We start from the raw sequence: 6638 nt of genomic DNA on the forward strand, positions 1-6638 counted from the left end.
AACATGATGAAGCACAGTGCAGATTAAACTGACAAGCAGCGGTAGCAGACGTGATTTCTGCCGGCCCCGCAGATGTGTGAGCTGATTATGGTTATGCAGCACTGAAAGAAATGCTTCCTGCATATTTTAAACACAAAAGAAGCTACCCTCTCGTACTTACTATTCCCTCCACATCCTCCACAGGGTTGAACTCTGGCAGTCCCAGGCTGGCTCTGCAGTGGAACACCGGTAAACCTGAGGATAAAAGACCTGGGAATTGGTTCCTCGCATTTAACTGGGGGGGGGGGCTATGACATTGTGGAAAAGGCATTCTGTCTCCATCGGCAAAAGAGGTTGTGGGTGCTGCATCAGCGAATGCTGATCCCAGCACGTTATTTGATGACTCAGGTGAAGGTGAGGAGGGGGCGTTTTGAGGGCACAATTGCCGAGCAGGAGAAGGGTGCTTCACCCTTTCTCTACAATCCATTTCCTCCCCTATTCCCTCCCCCTACAAACACCACCCTCTTTTTTTAGATGAAAGTTAAGATTGCCGGAAGAAATATCAACAACCTCAGATATGCTGATGACACAACCTTGATGGCAGAAAGTGAGGAGGAATTAAAGAACCTGTTAATGAGGGTGAAAGGAGAGAGCACAAAATATGGTCTGAAGCTCAACATCAAAAAAACGAAGATCATGGCCACTGGTCCCATCACCTCCTGGCAAATAGAAGGGGAAGAAACGGAGGCAGTAAGAGATTTTACTTTCTTGGGCTCCATGATCACTGCAGATGGTGACAGCAGTCACGAAATTAAAAAATGCCTGCTTCTTGGGAGAAAAGCAATGACAAACCTAGACAGCAACTTAAGAAGCAGAGACATCACCTTGCCAACAAAAGTCCATATAGTTAAAGCTATTTTCCCAGTTGTGATGTATGGAAGTGAGAGCTGGACCATAAAGAAGGCTGATCGCCAAAGAATTGATGCTTTTGAATTATGGTGCTGGAGGAGACTCTTGAGAGTCCCATGGACTGCAAGAAGATCAAACGCATCCATTCTGAAGGAAATCAGCCCCTGCCCTGAGTGCTCACTGGAAGGACAGATCCTGAAGCTGAGGCTCTAATACTTTGGCCACCTCATGAGAAGAGAAGACTCCCTGGAAAAGACCCTGATGTTGGGAAAGATAGAGGGCACAAGGAGAAGGGGACGGCAGAGGACGAGATGGTTGGACAGTGTTCTCGAAGCTACCAGCACGAGTTTGACCAAACTGCGGGAGGCAGTGGAAGACAAGAGTACCTGTCGTGCTCTGGTCCATGGGGTCACAAAGAGTCGGACACGACTAAACGACTAAACAACCACAACCACTGATAGAGCACATAGCACCTTTTCCTTCTTTTTTTAATAGCATCAAATTAGTAGTACATCATAGACTATCATAGAGTTTTAGAGCTGGAAGGTGTGGGATGAAAGGATCCCAAATGCTAAGTAAAGGGTTAATGATCACAAGGGCTACAGAACTCTGTGATGCCATAAACCTGAGGCAGCTATTTTCAGTTGGTACCGTTATGGCAGTTGGGAACAGTCTTGACAGTTAGAGCATCAGGTACGTTCTGTGGGTGTGCTGCAGAACATACAGCAGGTATGTTGCTCTCTGTCTCAGAGTTAGTCAGTCTGCGACAGAATTTTATCTCACCTACAAATCTAGGTAAGATGTAAGTTACACCTGCCTGCTTTGTGTATTTATCCTGCAAGTGCAAATGCACCGAGTTAAAAGTTATTTGTTATTTAAACTTTAAAGGAGAGTGTTTTGCGGGTTTTTATAGGAGGAAAAAGGGAACTAAGTCAAGATTTGGACTCTCTTCTGCGTAACTCTGTAAATGGGAGCTAGAGTTTAATTCCCACAGAAGGAACCCAGACCAACCCCCTGCGATGCAAGACTCTCAACTAAAGCATCCATGACAGATGGCCATCCAAACTCTGCTTAGGAAAAAAACCTCCTGAGGGAGACCGTTCCACTGTCAAGCAGCACTTACTGTCAGAAAGTTCTTCCTGATGTTTAGTCAGAATCTCCTTTCTTGTAACTTGAATCCATCGGTTCAGGACCTGCCCTCCAGAGCAGGAGAAAACAAGCCTGTTCCTTCTTCCATGTGACACCCCTTAAGTGGTTGGTGATGTCTATTTTCATCCGAAATAACTGGAACAGGGATCAGAAAACTTTTTCAGCAGTCCCTCAGACCTTGTGGGGGGCAAGACTATATTTTTTGGGTGGGGGGGGGGTGAACGAATTCTTATGCCCCACAAATAACCCAGAGATGCATTTTGAATAAAAGGGCACATTCTACTCATGTAAAAACATGCTGATTCCCAGACCATTTGCGGGCCGGATTTAGAAGGCGTTTGGGCCGGATCTGGCCCCCAGGCCTTAGTTTGCCTACCCATGAACTGGAAGATTGAGCGGCATACTGTCAGCAACAGAGGGCACCATGCTGCTTTCTCCACCACTCAAAAGTCACTCCTGATGACTGCAGTATATTTCAGGTTGTGATTCAGCTGTGGGTTCCTTCATAGATACCAACTGCTACTGCAGCTTTACTAATCAGCATCGAATGCTATGAAGAATGCACAATATGTTATATTCTACATTGTTTCCCTAGAACCCACTTGAAAGTCTGGTTGCCTCCTTCTGTCTTCGAATGGAGCCAACGTGAATAAAATATTGGGGGGGGGAGCCCCGCTCCGCATAATCGATCACATGACATGGTGCACAAACACCATTTGAATGGCAATGCCAATCAACTTTGGGGCGCCCTCAAAAATTTTATGGGGGGGCAAAGGGACCTCAACCCCTAAGTATTGGCTCCTATGCTGTCATCTGAAAGCAAACAACTGTCACTTGGGGGCAGCAGTTGGAGCTCATGAGTAGGGGGAATCTACTCTTCCCCTTCAAATTCCCCTTCGAACGGGCGGGTGAGCTCCCGTTGCTCTGTCCCTGCTCCTGCCAACCTAGCAGTTCGAAAGCACACCAGTGCAAGTAGATAAATAGGTACTGCTGCGGTGGGAAGGTAAACTGCATTTCTGTGCACTCTGGTTTCCATCATAGTGTCCCATTGCACCAGAAGCGGTTTAGTCGTGCTGGCCACATGACCCAGAAAGCTGTCTGTGGACAAACACTGGCTCCCTCGGCCTGGAAAGTGAGATGAGCGCAGCAAACCCATAGTTGCCCTTGACTGGACTTAGCCATTTACCTTTTTTTACTCTTCCCCTGCCCCAACCCACCTTGCCTGGTGCCTTCCCTATGGTCTTTTCAGCAGCGGGTAGATACCTGGGCCTTTAAGTTTTGCTTCAAATGGTTCTATTTTGTCTTTGTTGTTAGTTTTGCTGTTTTTAGCACATATTCTTGATTTTCATTTCCTATATATTATATACAGTATATTATTTAGTTTGTAAGCTGCCCAGGGAACATTGATTGCCTGATGGCTGTATAGATGTATCTGAATAGGTACATAAGGAGCTGCCTAATACTAAGTCAGTCCATAGGTCCATCTAGCCCAGTACTGTCCTCACTGACTGGCAGCAGCTCTCCACTGCTGGGCATTGAGTCTTGGACTTTTTGTACACCAAACAGATGCTCTACCACTGAACTACAGCAAGAAGAAGAACCTTGATAATTTTAAACTGAATGGAGAAGCCGTACTAGACCCAAGATCAGATGCACCTCTTTTCCTTTACAAAATGCAATGCTATTTCCAGACCGACAGGCCTGCAGACGCCTTAATCCAAATTTCTTTCCAAATGGCACAGCGTTGCTTTCTTTATTTCAAGATGACCACCTTCCCCTGCTGGGTAACCTCTTTTCTGAATAGAGTGAAATCAAAACACTCTCCAGAAAAACAATCTGTACTTGTCAGAGCTGAGAGCAAAGCAGCTTGAGATGAATGCAGTCTCTCTCTCTCTCCTCTGAAAGCCGCCAGACAGGAATCCTTTGGGTGTGAGAGGCTTTTCAATCAAGATGCAGCCTCTGTCTTGGTGGGACCAAATTGATGGCTGAGTGCTCTCCGGGTTCAAAGATGTTCTTTCCCCGCATTCTCTCTTTAAACAAACACATGTCTCACAGGGAACGTTTGAACACTTTCGGCTGTTAGCCATTCCTTTGGGGAAATGTGCCCTTTCCCACCCCAAGCAAGCATGGTGTGCAACGAAACCAGGACACAACTTAAGCACAAGCTGATTAATTAATCCCATGATTGAGAATCCTCTGGCCCTGAGACCTGCCCCCTGTCTGCCAGTAGTAGCTGCATTCTACCAGTCTAGATGGCTTTAAAAGGAGGGGTGTGGGCTCTTGTGGTCAGATCCTGCTTCAGGCACCTGGTTGGCCACTGTGAGAACAGGATGCTGGACTTGAAGGACCACTGGCCTGATCCAGCAGGCTCTTCTGATATGGATATTGTCAGGCGTCAGGGAATCAGCTTCTTCCCCCCCTGGCAGTAGTTAAGCAGGACAAAGGAAAAGGAGTATTCTTACCAGTTAGAAACTTTAATAATCACAGCGAGAGAACAAAGAACTCATCTCCTAGAAATGGCCGTGCTCCCAGTTAAGGATCCCACCCCCTTCTGTCCCTATTGATCTATGTCACTTCTACATCTTGTAATCTGGGCCTGTCCCCTCTGTGCTTTGTGTGCTTTCTGTTCTGCCACTTTCACAGCTCTTGAAAGACCTACACTGGCTCCCAGTACGTTTCCGAGCACAATTCAAAGTGTTGGTGTCGAACTTTAAAGCCCTAAACGGCCTTGGTCCTGTATACCTGAAGGAGCGTCTCCACCCCCATTGTTTTGCCCAGACACTGAGGTCCAGCACCGAGGGCCTTCTGATGGTTCCCTCACTGCGAGAAGCCAAGTTACAGGGAACCAGGCAGAGGGCCTTCTTGGTAGTGGCACCTGCCCTGTGGAATGCCCTCCCACCAGATGTCAAAGAGAAAAACAACTACCAGACTTTTAGAAGACATCTGAAGGCAGCCCTGTTTAGGGAAGCTTTTAATGTTTAATGGGTTATTGTATTTTAATATTCCGTTGGAAGCCGCCCAGAGTGGCTGGGGAAACCCAGCCAGATGGGCGGGGTATAAATAATATATTATTATTATTATTATTATTATTATTATTATTATTATTATTATTAACCTTGGGGAGAGTGGATGAATGCTTTCCATAGACAGTGAATCTGTTAACCCTCTCTCCCCCAGTGTTTCTTCTCCTAGCTGTTCACCACCCAGTTCTTCCCAACTTCTGCCTTCTGAACTATGCCCCACTGCAAACCACTGTTCCAAATCTATACTGTCCTCCTGCTCCTGGGAAGATTCAGGATAAGGGTCAGGGGGAGGGGGAGGGGTGGCTCTCACCATTCCTCCTCAGTGCAGCCCTCCTCAGCACGGTCCCTGACAGACATAAAGAAATCCACAGGTCTCTAATCCTAAAGCAGCCCCACTTCTATTGTTTGATGGCCATGGGCTACAGCTGCCACTTGCCCCACTCCTCTGCTACCCAACAGGGATTTCATTTGCTTTGTTAAACGTCAGACATCAGTTTGGTTGTTTTTTCTCTTTCCCTCCCAGGAACAGCACCAGGAAGGGGGAAATCAACTTGGCCTTAACCATTGCCTAGAGTACGTGAGGTTGCAGGAAGCCCATATAATCAAGTGTGGGCCCAAATCAGATCCTTCTTGACTATATCCAAGAGTAGGCCTTTGGGCCTTGCTTGGTCTTGTCTCCTTTCCTCACTACTGAAACCTCTGACACCTCCGTGAAGCCTGAAACAGTACCCCTGAATGGTCCTTGCCAGAGTGAAACATTTCTCCTCTATAGCGAACTCCGCTCTGCAGGGTTATCAAGCATTGTTCAAGAAGAAATCTCCACTCCCATGGAGCACATTAAATTACTTCTCAGCCGCGCTTTCCCTATTTGGTCTCATTTCGCTGCATCTCACGCTGGGTAGTTCCATTCGACTTGGACTTGTACAGAACTTCCTTTTGCGACTTGACGGGTGCAGCAGTCCTGTTCGTGATGAAATTAAAAGCATTCATCCACAAAGACAAGGCTTCTCTCAGCCTCTGCCATTCCTCTAAGCTGTAGGATTATCCCCACCCACCCAGTTCATCATGCCAGAGAACGGAGAAGGGGAATTGAAGGAAGGGGAAAATCTTCTCTTTCGCTGGTGAAGGGTTACTAGCAATGAATTAGATTTAATGTTATGCTCTCGGTTTATCATGAGCTTCTCATAGGTATCATTGTATTCTTATGCTGGGCATCCCAGGAGAGGGCTGGTTCTGGCCTGATCCAACAGATCTCTTCCTGTGTTCTTATGAAACAGAGCATGCATAAGCAGCAGTTCTACTCAGGGGAGAGAAGCTGTTTGCTCCACTTTCATAGGGATGCTCAAACATAAGAAAAGCCTGCTGGATGATGAAAGCGTGCATGAAAATATATTGGTGAGGATAACATGCAAAAATGTGTGATATTAAGAGAAATTGCATGCTAAAATGTGTCAAAACTGCATGCAAAAATGTGTTTATTAGGAGAAATTTGCACTGTAATGCTGGATAATTTTCATGGGGATTTTTTTTTTTTTTTAGTCGCAAACTGCTGCATAAATGTGGAGAACTGAATTTCAG

At 46.3% G+C, this 6638-nt stretch overlaps 1 long non-coding RNA gene across 1 annotated transcript; it reads left to right on the plus strand.

Moving 5' to 3' along the window:
- Positions 1-1062: 1062 nt before the first annotated feature.
- LOC128411292 (uncharacterized) lies at positions 1063-6218 on the plus strand. The gene is made up of 2 exons (XR_008329750.1): positions 1063-1683; positions 5584-6218. It is a non-coding gene; the product is annotated as an uncharacterized LOC128411292 (long non-coding RNA).
- The last annotated feature ends 420 nt before the right edge of the window (positions 6219-6638 follow it).

The sequence above is a fragment of the Podarcis raffonei genome, chromosome 3 (assembly GCF_027172205.1).
Source record: "Podarcis raffonei isolate rPodRaf1 chromosome 3, rPodRaf1.pri, whole genome shotgun sequence".
NCBI lineage: Eukaryota > Metazoa > Chordata > Lepidosauria > Squamata > Lacertidae > Podarcis > Podarcis raffonei.